General features: G+C 36.3%; 1 protein-coding gene and 1 long non-coding RNA gene across 3 annotated transcripts in view; one reads left to right on the forward strand and one right to left on the reverse strand.

The window, feature by feature from the left end:
* Window positions 1-23,367, reverse strand: part of LOC140144765 (acetylcholinesterase-like) — a 102,128-nt gene that overhangs the window by 18,218 nt on the left and 60,543 nt on the right. The gene's annotated exons all lie outside the window — the stretch shown is intronic.
* On the forward strand, window positions 657-9,945 carry LOC140144767 (uncharacterized). Its single transcript, XR_011857931.1, has 3 exons — window positions 657-873; window positions 3,079-3,177; window positions 8,538-9,945. It is a non-coding gene; the product is annotated as an uncharacterized lncRNA (long non-coding RNA).

A 23,367-nucleotide genomic window follows, 5' to 3' on the forward strand; every position in this document is an offset into this window, starting at 1 on the left:
ACTGAACTATTTATCATTTAGCAAATATCACTGACTATTTTATATAATCTAGTATAATAATAATAGTAATAATAATAATAATAATAATAATAATAATAATAATAATAATAATAATAATAATAATAATAAATAATAATAATAATATAATAATAATAATAATAATAATAATAATAATAATAATTATAATAATAATAATAATAATAGTAATAATAATAACACTAATAATAATAATAATAGTAATAATAATAATAGTAATAATAATAATAACAATAACAATAACAATAATAATAATTACAAATAGCGAGTTAGGGCATACGCCCTAAATGGGCAGGCAACACTGTACTCAAAACTGTTTCATATTAGCTAATTTCAGAGATTAAGTACGCTAAAGGTATTTTAGTGTCATACAGATAACTATTGTGTAATATAAGTATTTTTTGTGAAGTTAATTTAAATTTTTATCATGCATGTTTTTTCAAAATGCCCTAACTTTGTGGGGATGAGATTATTAGTATAAATTAGGACTTAGGGCATCCAAATGACCCAGGGTCACCTGTGTTAAAAGTTCCATTGCCTCAAACCCAGCTATATGACTGGCAACTTCTGACTTCCGGGCCGAAGACCTTGTTTATCAATCAATCGATTTCATCAGCTGTGTCACCGCTGTGTACATGGTGTAGCTCTATTTTTGGCCCTACTTATTTATATCTGGTGTTTCAATTTCGACAAAAACCCGCGTCCGTGGTTCGTGGAAAATGAATCGTCATGACAGTTTACATGTTTAGGAACGTCTTCAATCGATCTAATTCGTAATGTATAATAGACGAGGTGCAAGTTGAATGATGTTACAATTCTACATTCATTGCAATTCAGGTAAGCTTAAATTTTCTTTAATGCTGCATGATGATGTTGTATTGGTACTAGGCTTAATCTTCTCATGTATAACTGTGCGCTACTGTGGATCATTTGCAAGGTCTTGATGAAAATAAAAACTTTAATCGGTATTCAGTTGCAGGCTTTGCAGCCTGGGCTGTGCATGTGTGTTAACATTTTGCCCCTGCATTTTGCAATCTATACTAAAATGCAGTAAAGTAAACCTTTGACGAGCGCGTATTGTAAGGATACATCACGTATTTACTGCGTTGCACGCACTTGTCTCTGATTGGCTGCTAAGGCGATATGTTGTTGCTGAGTGGAAATTTATGAATGAACTGTGCGCCGTGCGCGTTGTTAGCGCCGAATTTGCAACATCACGGTAGTCGCGCTCATCAAAGGTTTGCTGCATTTGACTATAGCAAAAACTATAGAAGTTTCCGATCCTGGCACCATTTGGCATGCAATGATATTGATAATCATATAATGCAATGACAACCATGTCATGACAACTGTGACTGTCAGGCTTACAGTAATGCAACAGTAACCTATGCGTGCCCAATCAATCGCGATATTTGTGCCGTTACACCACATAAATTGCACCACGCGGTACGTAATCTCAGTTCCAAGAAACTATTTCTTGGCCAAGCTCGAACATACCTGTTGCATCCATGTAGCGTACTATCGTGTACCGTACGCAATCATGTAACACGAGTGCATGCTTTCTACTCATGTCTGGAACCTCACTTAGCGCACTATGTTCCAGCTTGGCCAAGAATTTAATACTTGGATAATAGGCGTATATTTTAGCTGCAACTCTATGTCTTAGTATAACGGACTAGATTAGGCGTATAGTTTCTGCAAAGGCATAGGCCTAGATATAAAATTGTTAATTCTGATCTTAGTCAGTGGCTGTGGTCTAGCTTGTATAAGCACTGCATTTCATTGAGTTCCTGTATGTCGTTTAAAACACGGTAGAGGATATGGTGCGCGTACATGCATCGTTACGCAACACGCTTGTCAAGAGATGCGCACTAGCTGCGTGAAGTACCGCCAAGTAATGTCACGCCACAGTATGCGCCAAGAACTGAATTTTTTTTTCATTTTAGAATAAGGGAGTTTTCATGGCTGTTAGTTTTATAGTTAATTAATTTTTCCCTAAATAAAACTAGTTTTAGTTAAAATCAAAATAATAATTTATGGTAACTGACTAAAGAATGAGAACAAATGATAGAAATATTTGTTTTTGGTTACTATCCTCTACCTATGATAGACGACAGGCAGGTCCAATATTTTTATCGTAGTGTGTGGCATCCACTACGCAAAATATTGGTCTTGCCTGTCGTCTCTCATACGGTAAGCAACACTCTTGCCAACTCCCAACCCCACCCGTTGCCACCCCCACTCCCCGTAAAAAGGCAAAATTACGAAAATGTCACCTTTTTTGGTTTTGCCCCCCCACCAAATAATTCACTTTGCCCGCTCAATGCCCCCCGGAAAAAATTCAAACACAATGTTATTGCTCAAACGCAATCAACACAGTTCTGAAAATGTTGCAGTTGCGCTGTATGCATGTGAATTTGCTACCCGCAAAGTTGCTGGTGTATCAAGAGTTCCTTGATGAACACAAATTTGTGGTGCAAACATCTTGCAATTATTAGACCTACTGTTGGTTTAGTAATTCTGAGACAGAGGTAAGGTTTCTTCTAAAAATGTGATAAAAACACAAAAAAAACAATTCCATTGGTTTATTATGGTCAATGTTAATCCTTTGATGCTAGGCAAGTTTCATTGTTGTACCTAAATTTTCAGACAAAATTCTACAGAGGTCCTATGGAAAATTAGCAGTCACACATTGCCTGAAAGATTTTACTTGGTTAAGGGGGTACTACACCCCTGCTCAATTTTGTGCCAATTTTTGCATTTTTCTCAAAAATTATATGACCAAATCTCATCAAATATGTTTGTGTAACTCCTAATGTGACATCAAACATAAAAACTCTCCAAATATCTTCCCCACTCCCTGTCTAGCAGGAAGGGCATCCACCAATGCCGATCTCAATTAATTGATTAATTTGAATTAATAAAAATAGTACTACTTTTCTTGCTTAGTTCCAAAGATAGACCATTGTCCAGCCCATGATACAATAGTAATATGCTTTTATTTATTTTGTATGTTTTGCATTATGTTTGCCTTACACTTAGAATGGCTGAGAAATCTATTGTACTGGTCCACCAATTTTTTGAATGGGAATTATGACAGCGACAAGAGATACTGAATTTTGATTGCATCTGCAAAACAAGGTAAATCAACATTTGCATTGGCTTAGGAAGATTTTTTTACATTTGGGGAGCTGAAAGTTTAAAACTCTTTAGTGGGCCACCCTGGGGTGGCAGACAGGGTTTTCCACCCCCAGAGTTTTTTTGCAAAATATAGGTCACAAACACTCTTCCCTCTTTTGTTAACTCCACCTAGGATTATTGGGGTGGGAGGGAGGGTGGCTGAAAGGTATTCAGGCTCCCACACCAAAATTAATATTCCCCCCCCCCCAGTTCTTAAGCATATGATTTATGTGCTCTTTGACATCTGTGGTTCAATGCAGTACGTACCGCATGAGCGTACTAGTGCGGCGCATATATTAAAAAATTGTGCACCTATTGCTATGGTAGCTAGTTAATCCGATTATTACTACACTACGAATAGTAATTTCACATCAAGTTCAGGGGTACCCTTACCAAACACAACTGCCTAATAGACAGTTAATAGGCAGTTCATAGGCAGTTGAAGACAAATGACTGCCTAATCAAACTATCAACAAGAAGTTGCTGGAAAATTAGGCAGTTGAAGGCCTGTGACTTAGGCAGTCAAAGAGCTTGACAGATATGAAGGTCTATAATAGGCAGTCACTATATGAAGCTCTAATACTTTGATCTTTTTCTCCAATCAAAATGAAGCTCTAATACTTATGATTTTTTCATCATGAAAATGAAGCTCTAAATGAAGCTCTAATAGGCAGTCAGACCTAATAGACAGTCAGAAGCTAATTTGCATAAGTCATGACCGGTCACATGATCACCAACTGCCATTTCAAATTTGCTGTTGGATTCAACAAGCTGTGCTTTAGATGGTGGTGTTTTAATGGTCTCTTCACACAAATCATTCATTCTTTATGGGGAATTTTATACTACAGATGACTATACACACCGGCGTGTCCAGGATCTTTTCCTGCGGGGGGCTCAGCCCCTCTTTCAGATTTATGTGGGGGGCTTGATGGCTAAAATCGCCAAAAAACGGCTGATTTTACATGATTTTTAACAAAGTGCGGGGGGCTTCAGCACCCAAAGCTCCCCCCCTGGACACGCCACTGATACACCTGTTGATGCACAGGTAAATTAAAGGTTTGCAGGGTTGTATTGCAAGCAGTATAAATGTTGTAAGCTTATCAACTGCATGTACAGATAATGTGTGCACAGGCTGCTGAATTTTGCAGTAGGCCTATGCACTTGCATGTATCCAAAATTAGTTTTCTGTGATAACCTTGCTTTCTAGCAACTGCAAATTGGATTCATATCATTGGCAATAACTGATACATCTAAAAGGTTGGGGATCGGAGGTATAGTGGTACGATATGCCGCAAAGTATATAGCATGTGGTGTACTGATGGGCCCGGGTTGGCACCTAGGAATCGGGCTAGGAATCTGAAACTTTAATTGTTAAACAAAATTGTTCGGGCCTTGGATTTTAGATTTGCATTTTACTTTGTGTTATCATGTCATTATATGGTGTTCAATTTATGCTTGGGACTCAAAATCATTTAGTGTTTCGGAACAGATGGGCTGTCAACTCTCACACCTATACTCATAGCGCAGTCTAAACGAGGAGACAGAAAAGCATATAGTGTGTGAAGTGTATTAAACTGTGCACACTTTACATACAAAACAAGGAGTTTTCACAGGAATGTGAGGAGAACTTAATTAGCACAAATACAATTATGGATCTCCTCGAATTGAAGGAAATGCCGGAAAAGACGTCCTAACCCCCCTAGGGTTCTCCACTTTCAGAAGATCCTTGAATTACTGCTTTTTGGGTCTAACCTCCTCGAATTCCTGTGTTTGTAACCACTCAACTCCTGGTTTCATACGCAGTGCACACGCTGCGTTGGCCGCGAGTCTCACGCATTGGGTCACTCTCTCACGGTCTCACGCCAGGGTAGTATAATCTCACTCCTAGGTAGTAAATCTCACGAAAACGCTGGAAAATGAGTAAAATCTCATTTCTCTTTACAGTTTGTGTTAACAAGTAAATTTCCATGTACTGTATTGGGCTCAGGGGACTGATCGAGATCTGCTGGCCTACCGGCAAAAAATACAGACTGAGCTAGAGGCATGCCACGGGATGCTCATATGCTTTGTTGGATGCCACTTGATCAAGTTAAGGGCTGTGGCTCCAGAACCGGGGGGGTCTGAAATAATGAATACATGATTGTATGATGCTTGTATTACTTTGAATAACACAGATTGAAGTGTACACTGTCAAAATATGGTGAAAAGATGTCATGTTGACCAAGAAAAGACTGCAAATTGCTTTAATTGTTGGCTGCCTGCTGATTGAGGCTAATTCATTGAAAGAAATTATGGCATGATTGATTGTCAGCTGAGGGCATAAACATTCCCCAATAATTAATAACTAAAATGGAAAGTATAAGTACTTTGATTCATGAAAACAAGTTTCCACAGCAAATCGGGAGACGTCCAGCGATCTTCCTTAAAATTTAAGCTTCCGTTTTATTTGAGGCAGTTGACGACTGCAAGGACTGTCTTTTTGGAATTGCTGGAGAACGTTTTAGGTCTGATGGAGCCTTCAAGGAGAGCTGTTTTATAGTGCATTTACAATAGAATGTAAGGAGAAAATGGTAAACTAAGGAGAGCTAAAATCACTCTCCTATATCGGATTTAAGGAGAGCAGCTAGAGTGATTGCTCTCACTCTCCTCAAAAGGCATGTCCCTGCAACTGCTTAATTTAGAGCTTCATTTGACTGCCTAAATTAGAGCTTCATTAGAGACTGTCGACTGCCTAAATTAGAGCTTCATTTTAGGCAGTCAACTGCCATAATTAGTGCTTCTTTTGAGGTCGACGACTGCCTAAATTAGAGCTTCATTTGAGGTGAACTGCCTAAATTAGAGCTGAAGGTGAAGGTCTAAGAACTGCCTATAGTGCTTCATTTTGCCCATTTTACAGGTCTAGGTACTGCCTATGTGCTTTCAGGTCTATATAGAGCTTCATATATCAACAGCTTCAAGTGACTGCCTGTATTAACTGCTTAACAGACTGCCTAATAACTGCCTAATGAAGGCTTTCATTTCGGTAAGGGTAGCGCTAGGTTGCTTTTTGGGGTCCCGGACCCACCAAAATCAGAGTTCGGACCCCCTGTTTTTAAATTTTCTGCAAGTTCAGGGGTCCCTGCAGACCCCCAGTTTTTCAATCTAGCGCTATTGCAGACATACTATTATGCTGCATTTGTGCAACTGGGACTCGCCAAACTCTAATCCGGACCCCCTACTTTTTCATTTTCTGCAAGTTCTGGGGTCCCTACGGACACAGCAGTGTTTAGTTTTAGCGCTACCCCTGATCAAGTTATGCCGAGTCCACTGTAGCTAGGTTTCAAAAAGCGGTATTATATTCAATCAATGATTGAGCAAATACACTAGGTGGTGAGTGTGGCCTGATTATAGTGAAGGACAATTATTACATTCAAAAATAGTGTAACTTTGCTATGGTAATTAATCCTCATTATGTTTCACTACCTACAATGTATACCTACATGCATACATACACATTTAGCATTTATAAAGTGCTGCTACATTAAGAGCGTAGTGCTGTACACAATATTGAAGGTGGCAAAAGGCCAAAATACAAAAGCAAAATATATATAGAGCAATTAGAAAGAATTATACAAATGTGTCTTAAGGTTACTGCCTCTTTCAAGGTTTTGAGCAAAAAAATGTGATGAATTTGCCACATTAAGTATCAAATTTAGCCCAGAAATAATCATCGGAAAAATAAAAGTTATACCTCATCTTAAAGGCAAAGGCTTATATATTATTATTTTCCCATTGTTATTTTTATAGCCTTAATCAGATTTTCACTGGAAGCCTATGACTTGGGTCGCTCTCACCACTCGCTACTTTATTTTTGGACCGTTGATATCATACCATATACTTCACACCGATTTCTCTACCAAATTGTAGGCATATGTCAAACATTCCAGAATTACATTCTTGCTATCAAACTGTGGTATATGAACCTCCGAAATATAATTTACAAGTTCTAGAAAACGTAAATTTTCAGTGCTCCACATTTGGCCATAAGCTTATTCATTAAAGTTCTTCTATTTTCTTTCTTGACCCATATTTTTTTATTTTAAACTAGCTGCAATATATCACTGAATCCTACTTAAGCCATAGGTACAAAGATTGTATGTCCAAACTACAGCAGTGATGAAAAATAGTAACATTTCTTGCCACCATTCTGCCAAATCACACACTTTCTCAAAAGCTTCTGTTTCAATAATTTTTGTGATTCAGGTACCTGTTTTGCCATTATGTGTCCAATCAGTTCTAAGTTTACTATCTCAATTTTACTCACCAAGCAAAATGTATACATCCTTTATATTATATCCAAATTCAGGTCCAAGAACACTAGGTTAAATAGACCAAATCTCAAGTGTCTCCAGTCATATAAAAAGCACATTCTTTTCAAAATGGTGCCCAGAATTGACCTCAAGTATTTGACCCACACAAAAGCCTCATTTACAAGTCACACTATTGACAACTAGCCATGCATACAACAGTATAGTAATGAATTCTTTTGAAGGTTGGTGAAGAGCCTAATCTTTCAAGTCAAAGCACTTCCCACAAATCAATGCAGTCAATACATGTGTGCTGATGTGTGACAAACTAACATGTATTATAATACATTTAGATCAAGAGTTGTCAAAAGCAGGTGAATTGTGGGATGGTGTTCAATAATGCTGAAACAGGGCTGGTGTTATGTCATTGTCTGAATATATTGATTTTTATGGATTTTCTCTGCCTTGTGATAATATATATTGTGAATGAGAGGGATTTTTATGCCCAGCTGTCTTAGAAATGTTTATGGCTGGGTCTGGCAATCCCAATTGCCATCACCTAGCAACTGTAAACAACATATATGTAGGGTAAAAATGAATATACTACAATCATTTTTAAAAGCACTTTTTAGGCACAAATTTTGCAAATTGAATATCTGAAGTGTTGAATACATTTATGTACTTCATAAATATGCAAAAATGTAAAACATGGACAAGTTGGATGGAATTCAAGAGTATGTATCCTTAAGAGCATTCTTAAAAACAGCAAGTGACATAGATTCACGGATATTGATTGGTAAACGATTCCACATATTCCGGGAGCATTATAGTAGAAGGCCCTGCGCTCCAGAACTTCAGCAGTTTAGATGTACAATGTATTGTGCTCTGTCAGTCATGTTGTGTCAGATGCTGAGCACAGTCCAGCTCTACCAGGTTGATTGAGAGTGATACAAGAGGAGATGTAATTAGGAGCCATATGATTCATGCATTTGTAAATGATTAAAACTACTTTAAAACAAATTCTTTTTTCCACAGGCAACCAATGCAGTTCTTCCAAACATGGAGTGGCATGATCTTGTATGTTTACGGACTTGATGTATCATCTTCGCAGCCCAGTTCGGCGATTCGTTGAATATACACTGAATGTCAGTTTTGTTTGACCCTATTGGAGGTAGACCATTGCCATAGTCAATTTTAGACAAGATGAGGGCACGGATGACAAGATGGCAAGTATCACAAAGAGAATTGATCAAAAAATTAATTCCCTCCTGAGGTTGGTATCTGTCAGTGAGTTGACCACATCACCATGGCTGATTGGCTGTCATTATAGCAGTTATAGCTAAAGGCAGTATATGGCACACATGGGTCAATGAGTTGCATAAAAATGACCTTGTGTGGTATTTAGTTCCCAGGATGTGAGTTTTGCCTGAGGCAATTTATGGTTAAATGTTGATCCCTCACTACAAGTGTTATTACCATCGATTTGGTTGAAAATTTGAGGTGAGACATGATCAAATCTCTCCAGGTTACAAAACGTAATGTGTATAACATCACTACTTCTATGCAAATATCAAACACTTCCTTCACCTTTTATAGTCAGTCTACTCTGAAGTACAAAAGTACCGACGCGGACGCACACATTGTGCCGACGTTGAAGGCACGCATACCTGCAGCAGAGACGCAGCACTATGCACTGTTAACACGCGGTATACATGTGCATTGTCACTTTGTACTTCAGAGTGGACAACTGTAGGAGACAAAATGATGTACCGTGATTGTATATACTTGTAACTCTTAAAATAGATGTCTAAACAGCTCTAGTCTGAACCCCATTATCTATAGTATGTAGATCAGTGCCAAAAGTGGGACTTAATCCCAGGGACTTAATTATAGGTTAATAAACGCATATCACTTGTTGGGAGTGAAATTGTACAAAATAATGCACGCGTACTGAGATGTTGATGCGTCTAATGCACGATCCCCCGGTCTCACTGACGATGTGTACGCATGATGGTTCCAATTAGGGGTACTTTTCAAGAAATGTCCGCGGAATTTTCGAGGACAAAATTGTTCGCGATTGTCCAAATTAGGGGTGTTTTGGAGCAAAATTGTCCTTGAAATAGGGTGTATTTCTAGGACTTTCGTCCGTGTTTTACCGCTACAGTTTTCATTTTTTGTATTTTTTCTGTCCGTTTTTTAGTAGTTCCACACAAAAATTTATAGGGTATTTTTTCCGATAAAAATTGTCCTCATTTCCCTGTGAAATAGGGGAAAAATTCAAAAGCGTCCTTGAAATGGTAAAAATAGGGGTATTTATTTCGGAAAAATGTCCTTGATTCCTCGTGATAAGGGGGTGAAATGAAAATGCGTCCTCAAAATGATAAAAATAGGGGAGGTATTTGGGGGCAAATTGTCCTTGATTTCGCAAAAATAGGGGGTAAAATTGCTGCAAATGTCCTCGATTCCCGTGAAAAGGGGGGGGGGTCATTTTCAAATCCTGGAACGGTCATACGACCTACCTTTAAATACAAACTGAACCTACCGGGCACGATCCCCAAATGGGGGAGTGCATTAGACGCATCAACATCTCAGTAGTGCATTGTTTTTTACAATTTCTCGAGTAATGTGATATACTTATTTATTAAAACCTATTTCATACATGACTAAAGAAACCTGTGATTTTTGCAATTCTTATAACAAAATTGTCAGTAAAAATGTTGGAAAATGCAAACAAATATAAATGCATCCACCCGAAAAAAAAATGAACGTGTCCGAAAACACTTTCATGTTTTTTTAATTATTAGCTGGTCTTGTCTAGTAAAATGAAACAAAAGTGCCGATACAACTTACTTTCTTGCAATAACATAGCGATTCAAGAAATTATATGTGAAAAACAGTATTTCAATCCACAAAGATCTTAGATAACTCATTAAATTGTGTAATTAAAACATTCTCAGATTGCAATGTTCATTCATGTAGTCACAACAGCACAGACAATGGTGGCACCCAAAATGACAAAAATTTACTTTTTTCCCCTGTGCTTGTCTATGCTATAATGCCAGCAAATAACACCCTAATAGGGGGGCCTATTATAAATTAGGATTTGAAAAAAAACGTGGGCACAACAAGTTTGCATTTTTATCTCAAAAGCTTGTTTGGTTTTGAGTTTTGATTTTTTTTTTTCAAAATACCAATACTTTTTACACGCTTTAGTTGATTACCTAAAAATGATAAAAATAGTTTTTAAATTGTTAACAAAATAAGGGCAAAAATAAACAAGTTATACTTAAAGTAATTGTTTTAATGGAATAAACATACTATTGTCTAATAATTTAGATTACAAAATTAACAATATTTAATAGTTTAATAGGTACAGTGAGCATATTTGAAATCTACTGTGAAAAAAATTGTCACCAAAAATATGCCAATTTTCAGCAAAAAAAGACCCCAAAACCATTTTTTTCTCTAAAAACACATGAGATGTCAGGTTTTTAGCTCTAAAAATGATTCTACACATAATTTAACCTATATGATAAACATAAACTTTATCACTGTTTTCACCCCTAAATACTTTTTACAAACTTTTGGCCATGTTGCCAAGATCTTGAACACTGTCTTAATAGTTTGGCTTTAAAGGCATGAATTTTGCAAAAAGCTTAATTGAAATGTGCGTGCTACTGTCGTACCCCCATTGATCTCCAACACAACTCACGAAGAAGGCAAATGAGTAACGTGTGGCACTTCTCAAAAGTAGTGCGCCACAGTGGCAGTGCATGAGTGATGCATGTTCAAGAAATGATCAAGAAATTTGCAGCACTTATCCAAAGCATGAAAGGGTGTTCACTGCGCAGTTTACTTTAGGGTGCAAATAATTAGCCAAACAATTCACTAATACATTTTGAATTTGATCAGACCCACCTCCCATGTAACTTTGAAGCTAGGATTCTTTTACATGTATTAAAGGAGGATTTCATGATCCTATAGCATCCTCTTTTTATGACATTTTTCAGTAGATATCCACGAAAAAAGCTTATTCCCAAAATTTCAGTTGATTGCGATTTTGCGTTGGCGAGTTATGCATGATTATGTGTATTACACTGCTCCATTGGCCACTGTTGTAATACCAGAACAAAATTCAAATTTGACGATATTTTTGCTAAACAAATTAATATGCAAGAAATTTTGGTACATAAACATTATGTAGCCAGAGGTTTGCAGTGGTATAAAAATCTCAACTTTTTTAAAAAAAGTGGGGGATGAGGCTGTGGATCACGAAATGCCTTTTAAGTGCAGAATGGAGAATCCCTATTTCAGAAACCTGGAGGATAAATGCTTGTTCTTGTAAAAGGTTGCTCCATTTTATAAAATCTTATTTCTTGAATTTCCACACTAGGTGATATCAGTGATGTCAACTTGAAGTGAACTGTTTGGTAATGCAGCAACTGGCTTACAAATCAGAATGTTTACTGTTTTAGTGATAAACTCAACTGAACATCAAAAGTCTGGTATGTACATGCAATTGCTTTATTGGATGATATAAAGGATTAGGTCACACGGCAAATAGACTTCATAAATGTATACCTCAAAATGGTCCAGAATGATTAATAAATGATACCTCAAACAATGGTCCGGAATAATACCTAGTTTTTGTTCACGGAGTGAACTTCTAATTTCACTTCCACTCACATCTCCTATGCACAATTTTTCCCTTACCATGTGTCTTTGAATAGCTATTGTTGCCCACTAACCCTGTGGTTAAGAGACTAGGAAATATTTCCTAATATCTCATACCCTTGTTTGAATGTCTTTTTCTAATCCTGCCTCACATGTCAAGAACAATTTAGCCCATTTAATCTAGCAATGTGACTGTACAGTGTATGAAATAGCCTTTTTTCTAATCATATTTACTATTGGATTGTGGCCATCACATGATTATAACAGGCTTTACTGATTGGTGAGTAATTATTTACAAAGTAATGAGGCAGGGCATGTAGGAGAAATACACTGGACTTTTCACTAAGCCAATTTACTACCAAAAGCCGGGGCCACTGTGAGGCGGGGCCAAATAAAAATTAGTTTATATTCTTGAACATGATTAAACCATAACCTTCATGCTTCATAGAAATTGATACATCTACCCAGAAATGTTTGCTTATATTTTCTGTTAATAATTGGGGCACTATATAATGACAAATTTGGACATTAAATTCTTTCATCTTCCCCTGGTTAGGTTAGGCTATAGTATGATAGTTGTTCCATTATATGACCTATGACACATGTGACATATGACACATAACATGCTCTGTTATGTGACCAATGACACATAACACACCCTGTTATGTGACCTATGACACATAATGCGCCCTGTTATGCGACCTATGACACATAACGCGCCCAGTTATGTGACCTGTGACATAACACGCCCCGTTATGTGACCTATGACACATGTGCCTCGTTATATGACCTATGACACATAACATGCTCTGTTATGTGACCAATGACACATAACACGCCCTGTTATGTGACCTATGACACATAACGTGCCTGTTATATGACCTATGACACATAACGCACCCCATTATGTAACCTACATGTATGACACATAATGCGCCCTGTTATGCGACATATGACACATAACGCACCCGGTTATGTGACCTGTGACACATAACATGCCCCGTTATGTGACCTATGACACATAACGTGCCTCGTTATATGACCTATGACACATAACATGCCCCGTTATATGACCTATGGCACATAACGCACCCGTTATGTAATGTACGTCACATATTGCTCCCCGTTACGTGACCTATGACACATAACGCTCCCTGTTATGTTACCTATGACACATAACGTGCCCGTTATGTGACCTATGACACAATACACCCCGTTATGTGACCTATGACACATAACGTGCCCCATTATATGACCTATGACACATAACGCGCCCCGGTGTATGACCTATGACACATAATGCACCCGTTCTATGACAGATATATGACTTATGATACGTTGCATGCTTTTGCGATTATGCAATAGACCATGAAAATATGCGTTAATTGCATAGCAGTCTCGCCTGTCGCATTTCATGGAACAATCGGCCCTCATTATTGGATGATGCGGAGACTTTGACTGGTGGTACAGGCTCTGTTTGTGGCATCTCACCTGAAGCATCTTGGTACTCGTGTGCAGGTCGCATCAAGTGCGTCCCTCAAATGCGCCCTAGCTTCATCCATGTCGCGCTTGCATGACAACGAATGCCTCGAGTGCATTCCGAGGGAAACCGAATACCCCCAATTGCTCCATGCCTGTATTAATATGGTCAAGTCCCTATTCTCTGTCTTTAATTCTGTGCCTATGACACATAATGCGCCCAGTATAATGTGACCTATCACATGTGACCTATGACATGTCACAACGCGCCCTGTTATATGACCTATGACACATAATGCACCCTGTTATGTGACCTGACACATAATGCGCCCGTTTATGTGACCTATGACACATAACACGCCCGTTGTCTGACCTATGACACATAACGCATCCTGTTATGTCCAGTCATGTCCATAATCATTTTGCTACAGCCTGTATACCTGATCCATGAACTTTGTCTTTAATGCCTTTTCAAGTTACACTTGCAGCTACCTTCTTACAGATGAATTGTAGCTCTGTAAATCAACTACTATGTAAATTTCAGCTACTGGATAATTGAGAATCATAAAACAAATCAAATTTCATGGAATCATTCTGGGTTTCGTGATTTAAATCATGTTGAATCAAATCGCAATTTAAATCACATGGCTTGTTTCAAAAAAACAATTTTTGATAAACGTAAGTTAATTTCTTTCTTAAATTGATGGTTTTACCTCATTCCTAATGCTTCTACAACTTTTGGATACAATTAAAATACCTCTATGATGTCATTTTATCTATTGCTAAAAATTCACCTTCAAGATGTAAAATGCAACAGGTTTTTCCCATAATTTTACCAAATATTTTCTTTGAAATTTTCGCATGTAAAAACATGTTTCGAATATTTGTAAATACCTGATAGGATTGCGTATTATGTCTAGCTTTCCACTGGTCTCTTTTGACTTTATCATCGGGTATAGTTCTTGGAATAAAAAAAATTAAACAAATCAATATAAATAAAAAAAGAATCAGATTTAAATTTTAAAAAATCTGATTTAAATTTTGAACAATCTGATTTTTAAAAATTTAATTTTATATATAATTAATATTTATATTTTGGTTTATTTCTTTACAGATGAAATTTGAACTTGTACTTGAAGGAATCATCTGCACCAACAAGCTAAATCAAGAGATGGATCGAGATGATCATACTGTAGTGATGAGTGATGACGATGTGTAAAGTAAATGCAAACACCTGTGCCATATAGCATGTTGGCACTTCAACTTCAAGCGAATTAAAATTCGGGGAAAACAATTGACAGAAATAGACAACTTGTCAACAAAATGGCTGGTAGGACCTACATGTAAACATGTACATGTACGGTAGGCCTACCTATCAATTAGGCTTAGAGGACTATAGCTAGTAGTACGTAGTCACCTGCTGTTAAACTTTTAACCCAAGGCTGAGTACAAAGAAACGTTAACAGAACTATTATAACTCTTCTTCCATTTATAAGAGAATCATGCTGATCTCAATAATATACATGTATAAGTGCAATCTGAGATTATATGACATTTATAATCTAGATGATTATGTAGTTTTTTAATGGAATTAACAAAGACCGTCCCACCGTACCACCAGATTTTCATTTATCCTTCGTTACTGGTAAATCAGCTTTCTAAAACTGAGTGCTACAAGATGGGCTTTTAATTTACAGCATATTGTGCCCATTTGGAACCAGCTCGCTAGTATTAATTATTAGATCCACAAATTCTGTTGCTTCATTTAAGGGTATATGGTGTATTGTTGGTCGAAGCAGCAAAAAAAATGTAGTTCACAGCATCTTGCGAATGGTAGTGAGCTTTACAAAAAATGCATTGCTCAATTCATAGGGCGAGGCGTGTAGAAGAATTCAAATAACTACGTTGTGTCCTCATTTAAATAAAATTTTGTCAACCATAAGGTACCATAGGCATAGGGCAATTCGAAAGAATGGTTGCGGAATCAAACTAAAGACCTTTCCCTCTGTCCACCAACATGTCTGCTATTTCAATTGTTATACCCTTCCAGGTGAGGTTGTTCGATAGGGTCTATACAAGGAACTTATTAGGTCTAGCAGAGATAGATGTGTTGTAGGTTATTCACGAACCTGTAATGTATGTAACAGTGGATGCTGGACAATATTAATTATAAAATGTACAAATATACTGATGTTTGATATAATGCAGAAATGACCTTAAAATAACAACATGTATGTAAGCAAGAGCTCATTTTGAGGCCACCCCACCACGTATGCCACATCCGCAACCAAAAAAATGCTATTTCTGTTATTATTTTGAGATTTAACATCTTTGAAAGCTTTAATTAGAAATACAATGTACATCTTTGGCCCACCATCAAATTTTTAAAAAATGGCTATAGCCCTCTTTGGTCATAATTTTTTAGGGTTGCGTATGTGACAAAAGTTGCGGATGTGACCATGTTTTAGGTTGCCCGACCTAGATTTTGCGTTTCGAAAGATTTTTATTTTTAATCTTGCTGAGTTACTCAATTAATTTTTTGGCCAAAATGTATTGATTTTGACTGAAAATAATTCCGAACATTTTCAAAATTTGTTTTCAAAAATCAAATGTTTATTTGGGGGTTTTTTTTGCCAGCAATATTAATATTAGTATCAAGAAAGTTTTTAAATGTGTTCTCATGACCCTGGACATGAAGTTTTAAAATGGTCTGATGGTAGTGCATACAGGAAAATTGCAACAGTTGTGCACACTGCTAAAAATCTCTACTTTGGCATAATAGTAGTCAAGACCACAAAGAATATTTTCAGGATAGAAACCAATCAACCAAGCTGGTTAGACCCCTGGGTTAAGTTGGGGAAAAAATTGAATACCTGAGTGGAAGAAGGGCCCAACTCCAATTTTTTACAAAAATGAGTTAGACCCAGCATTTTATTGCCAGCAGACTGTTCTTCCATGTGTGTGAAAGATGAGCCAAAATCCACTCTCTAAATAGTCTTCCACGTACACTTAATCATGGTTTTCATGGAAGAAAGGCCCAACTCCATGGAGTTGGGCCCTTCTTCCATAAATATTGGGTTAAACAGGAATTTTGTTCATCCATGAAATCTGCTTTTCACTGCAATAAACTTTCTTGCTAACCTATTACATGCTTCTACTTGTGCAATTAATGGATAATTACCAAATTTCTGTAGCTATTTATAACACATCTGCTTACAGAACTGGCACTTGCAGTATATTAGTGGAAGAAGGGCCCAACTCCAGCTCGTATTAAGACCTGTACCGTTGCCATGGAAACATCATTCGAATGTATGTAATATTGTATGTTCATGTATTAAAGGTCCCCTGAAGATGAAAACATTCTATCTATAAAACTTTTCCAAATATTAAGTTTTTTCTTAATATCTCCAAAACAGTTTTGATGGAGTTGGGCCCTTCTTCCACTCAGGTATTCAATTGTATATGCTGGCGAAGTTACGTAATAATCGGATTAACTACCATAGCAATAGGTTAAAACAATTTTTGAATATACCGCGATGCACTGATACATTCACATGGTACCTCTGCATTGAACCACATCATGCTGATCACATGCACCTGTAAGATTAGTATCTTTGAAAAGACCAGTATTGTATTCAGTGATGAGTGTAACCTGCTTGTAGTGCAGCGCAATATGTTCAAAATTGTTTGCATCTATTGCTATGGTAATCCGTAATCCGATTAATTACGTAAATTCGTCAGCGTATAGTGGTCAAAATATCCTCCTTTGTTCCTCTAGTCCTGTGAATTAAAAAAGGATGGTATAATCAACGGCATCTCCACTTCTCCCCATCAAAATGGAGATGTTTGTATCAGCGGAAAGTGCATATTTCCTAGTTTCCTATTGACACTGATTTTAAAAATAACATTTTTAATATAAAAATGTATCACTTGTTTTAGGTTTGGCAAACTTGTGTATTTTGTGTCTGAATTATACACTGACTACAATTTTGGAATAGTTACTTTTGTGTGTGTTTTTGTATGTTAGAAAAATAAAATGACATTGAATAGAATACAAAGGAGCATGTATGCCCGCATGTATGTATGTGTTTGTTTTCATGGTGACTGGTGTTTAGGCAGTATGCAGACTCCGAGTATTAGACGTATAATATTTGATGTATCTACGTTATTTAATCTAGTCCCATTCATATTTCCAGTAATGTTTAAATTCTAACGAATGTTTGATGACGTAAAATCGATAATATGTTACGTATAATATCTGGTAGAAATATATTATCGCTTTTACGTCATCAAACATTCGTTAAACATTACTGGAAATAGAATGCCGATATGTTACGTCAAATATTTTACGTCTAATAAAAAGTCTGCATACGGCCTACAGGACTGATCAATTATTAGACAATTTTATGGGTGAGCTTTTTTTTTCACTGGAAAGGTGTGATCAAACATGAAAGAAAACGCAAATTGAAAATTGATAGAAGGATCTTTTTCTGTGGAGGCATGGGTGTAAAATTCAGCAATTTTTTTGCCCGAAATTGTGTAGTTTTCAGTGAAGGTTTGTTCTGATGGGGGTTGGGGGCCGGGGTGGCAAGTTTTTAGGAAAATATCCAAATTCGAAAATGATTGGTCCAATAAAATTGTCAAGGTGTCAGGCGGAATGGACACAATGATCCAGAGACGCTAGACGGCTACGGAGTGAGCATTTCCCTCAATCATGGGCTTTGCCACCAAGCAAGCAGCAGCGAATTAGCCAGGACTTTTTCAGATGGGGAAGGGACATTTCGAATGTTTTTGGATTCACCTCACCCCCCCAAAAAAAATAATAATCCTGGTGCCACCACTGGACACATCAAATTCAAAATGGTTTTTGTTGCAGAACCATGAAATGGTCTCAGCCTATTATTCTTATTTACGTTCTTCCTTACTGACGTAGTCAACAATGGTCTGAAATGGACATATCTCCAAATCCGGGAGGGGAGCACTCCCACTTTGGAGGTGACGCGTATGTAGGCCTGTTAAGAGCCTCTTTTTCAGCATCGCTGTCACCCAAACACCCCGAGTCAGTATTCATAGGCCTATGGGTCCTTTTGATATCTCCAAATGCGGCCAAGAATTGAGTCAAATTTGACACCCAAGGTGTGTCAAATGAAAGAGAAAAAGTAAAGAATATAATAAAAACTATATCACCGGCCGGGGTGACAGTCATCATAAGACCCGGGTTAACTATGTTCATATTTTGGGTTCTTTTCATGTATGACCCCCGAGTGCTGTCACACTAGAAAAAAGTAAAAAATATAATAAAAATATTTTCACCATCAGAAGTGACGCTCCTCATAAGACCTGGGTCAATAACATTCCTTTAAAAGAGGTCAATATTCATATTTTGGGTCTTTTCTACATCAAATATCTCGAAAACAAAACAAAAGTGTGACCCGGGTGGTGTCACAAGAGGAAACGTGTGAAAGTGCAGTGGTATACAACAATATACTGCGGAAGCCCCATGGTTCAGCTATTGTGCGGTAACCGCTCTAGTTTTCTCATGTAGATCGCCCAACATTTTTATAGAAAAAAACCTGCATAATTATTTAGGCCTATTTCAAGAGCGTAGAACACCCGACAAACACAATACTATAGTACTATTATACTTAATTCTTTTAAAAGCACATCTATTCTAATCACTGGTGTCTCAAAATAAATATTGATATTTTTTCATTTTCGCCAGCCCATAGGGCTGGTACCTAATTCTGAGATGGGATTTGTGTACACTAAAGATTAGCTAAAATTATAGCCTTCTTCTATTGGTATGAATTTTTTTTTTTACTTCTTGTGGCGGAAATGTTTTTGATGTCTGCTAATTTGATTTGCAAGGAAAAGAAAGTATGTTTTGCCGTTTCAACGAACGAAAACGATTGAGTATTGCCAAAGTTATGTTTGAATTAATTATGACTTAAAAAGTTATCATAGGTTAGGCCTACACATATAAACATAAACTTGTTCAGCAATCAGCATATCAAAAAAATGACATGGTCAACAATTAGTAATTAGCGGGGAATGATCACTGGAACAAGGTCATATCAGTGGACTACTGAGCATAGCATGATGTTTGGTTGCCTGTGAGTGCATAATTGATGTTGATAACAGATCTAATAATGTTGTAGAATCAAAATCTTCATTATATGGACCACATTGAAGTCAAAAGTAATTATTTATCCTATCCTGTATCGTTTTATGGATAAAATTGACTCAAAATGTTATTGATGATATTATTGCTATCTTTAACATTAGTTTTGTCTTTTCAACGGGAAAAATCCGATGGAAAATAAAGTTTTTAGGGGTTAGCTATAATATTGAACAATATATCCCATATTTTGGCATGCACTTATAGAAAATAAATAAATTATTGTCTTACTTTATAAATTATAAATACTGTAAAATAACACATACCTAAAGTGAGGCCACTTTCTATCTTTTTTTATTTGATTCATAAAATTACATTCAACAAAATGATTGAAGACTGAGAAAACACACAATGCAGACTACAGAAGTACAGAGTAGGTAAGATGCCATGTCCATAGCTTTGCAGGAGTTTCGGACTAACAATCAACACATTCAAAAATACAGTTTAAAAGTGAAGATTGTAGTGAATGATCAGTCCTTTTATCATGTGCTTGCCACTATCTACTTTATAGTAAACTATACATTGCGAAATAATATAAAATCATTTTAAAATAAAATGTGCATGTAAGTTGAGTTTACATAGCGAATTAACTAACAACTGCAGTGTATTTCTTGATTTTAATAATAAGCATGGGTAAAAAGCAGTAAAGACAAAAATACAGAACAATTTGGGGTAATGAATTAAAGAGTTGACAGGAGTTATAGGAGTTAATGCTTTTTGCTGTTTCAGTGTGCATGTTCTCACCATTGATGGTTTGGTGAACTGTCATGTAACATGGAAGTAAGCGTGATCCTAAAAAATGCCTTTCACGGTGACCCAAACTATTTACAAGACCTCTTCTGCATTGAGGCTGGCCTTCCCTTTTAAAGGGAATTTTTATTGATATTTAGCCTAACAGTCCTCGAAGTAAACTACAAATTTAATAATATGTACTTAAAATACTTCAAAAATCTTGACATTTCATATTGAAGTATTATGTGCAAACGTTGCTATTCGATCCCTTAAGTACGGTGAATCAAGTGTTTTCGCTCATAGCCTAACTTTACAAACAAATGCGCACATACTTATTACCATGACCAATTCGAAACTAAAAAATGACGAGAAATGGAACTTTTCCTCCCAGCTACACAGGCCTATATCGATAGATTGATAAAGTTTTATACTTCGAGGACTGTTTAAATCTCAAAATAAAAAATATATAATTTGCCATAAAATTTGTATTATGTCGCGAATTAAAAAAAACAGTCTCCTATGTTTTAACCATGCCTGATGCTATTTAGAAAATAGCACACAGTCACCATTTTTAACCTTTGGTCTTATTTTCAAATTGGCATGGCTACTTGAAATGCCCACTTTCTCTATTCGCCAGCTGTATGGCAAGTGGGACCTATGCCAGATGATACGCTACAAAACATCGTCTCAAAAATTACAATGTTGTCCCAGCAAACACAAAAGCGTTTCAAAACGTTTTAAACAAGTTATATTTTGGGGGGTTTGGTTTATTAGATAAAAACGTTTTAATAACATTTATATAATGTCGGACCAGGGGTCATGAAACGTTTCGTTTGAAATTCCGATGATACACTAGACCTATATACAACAATGTTTTCAAAATGTTATGTTATTGCAGAATAGTTTTGCAAACATTTGTTGCCAAATATTTTGCCAACACTTAATTAAATAACATTTTTCTAACCTTTTGCGGATGAAGTCGCAAACAGGTAGGTAAATAACATGTTAACTGGGTGGGCAAATGCCCACCCAGTAAATTATTTTGCCCACCCAGTAAATTCAACTTGCCCATTGCCCAAAAGTGTCCACCCAGTAAATTATTTTGCCCGCAAAAAAATGGGCACCATATAATAATTATCATAAAACTAGTACCAACGTGCATCTCTTGAAATCAACATTTTGAAAGTGATGTTGAATACTATGAAAGTGATGCATCTTTTCTTAACATCTGCAAATTTGGTACAATTACCGAATAGGGTGCAACTTGCTAGACTTTAGTCCAGTCCTCGTTTCATTTAACATGTATGCAACTTCGGAGTAGGAATAACTGTCACACAGTACAAAATGGTCTAGGAAGCCAAAAATTATTTAAAATATTATTTTGAGCAATTTCCACACAAAACCTGAAATAATTCTTAGGAGCCCATAAATTTGGATATTCTTGAAAAAGGCGTGATTTTATTTTTATTTTTTGAAACTTAATCCAGATATACATTGCTCATTTCTAGTCTTTGAGCATGCACTAGGTAATAATATTACAAAAATGATTTCCTATCAACCTAAACTTTAAATGTTGAAAGAAAACATCTTATCTGACATTATCATTACTTTTTACACTTTTCGACTGTAATTCTACATGGGTCTTAATTGTTTTGTGCAACATTGGGGCCTATTTATTTAATTAATTTAATAATTGACAAAAAAACCCATTTAAATTATAGCTGGGAAATAGGTCAATAGGCCTATAATTGCCAAATTCTTTTGATATGTTATTCTTTTTGTTCATTACTTTTTACACCTTTCGACTGTGATTCTATATTGGGCTTAATTATTTTGTGCAACATTGGGCCTATAAAAAATATAAGAATTTGCAAAATCAACATTTTAATTCTAGTTGGTCAATATAATTCAGAGTTGTCCATATATTGCCAAATTCTAGTAAATTCATTTACGGGCTTGGAAATATCAGGGAATACCAACATATACCGCAAAGAGGTCACTTTGGGCCACTCGAAAACCCTGAAACTTTGTGAAAAATTGCCTGTAATAATGTGTAAATTTGGATAAAAAGTCTCCAAAATATGCTGACATTTTGACTTAATAAAAGAAGGAATTCAGGTATCAGAAGGAAAAGTGGCATCTCTGATACTGGAAATTACAGAGAAATACTTGTAAACATTAAAATCACTAGAAAATACCTGGTCAAATACTGCTTGGCAAACATTTTTTATAAATGTTAGAAATATAGTTTTGTTCATGTTTTTAACACATTTTCATTTCTTATCAAAACATTTCAATACACTTTAGAAAATCACCCGTCCAAAACAGGTATAATTTAATTTACATTTCTTTAATCTGTGAGTGATATGCATCTATGACAAGAAGTAAAAATCAAAACATTATTTCGCTGTAATATCAAATAAAAACATTATCCTCCCCATGTAACTTTACTGCTTTTCCCCTACCTAGGACTAATAGTGAGTGATAATTATACTAGTGCAAGATTTTTAAATGTCCAAAGTGAAATATTATACAATTTTTCTTAAGTTGCAATAGGTATATGCTAATAGGCCTATCTATAGATGCATTTTAAGGGGAAGGGCAAAGTCCACTTTTTACATCAAAGTCAACTTCCATGCACGCAAAACCATTGTAAACCAGGTCTACATTTCTGAAAATCCAACGCCTGGATGCCATTATCGCTGCCCACCCAGTAAATTATTGTCCCTGATTTGAGGGCAAAAATATATTAAATTGCAGTAAGTTATCCTTATATACCTCCCTGGTCGAAAATGTTTTGTG

Source organism: Amphiura filiformis, unplaced genomic scaffold (genome assembly GCF_039555335.1).
Source record: "Amphiura filiformis unplaced genomic scaffold, Afil_fr2py scaffold_79, whole genome shotgun sequence".
NCBI lineage: Eukaryota > Metazoa > Echinodermata > Ophiuroidea > Amphilepidida > Amphiuridae > Amphiura > Amphiura filiformis.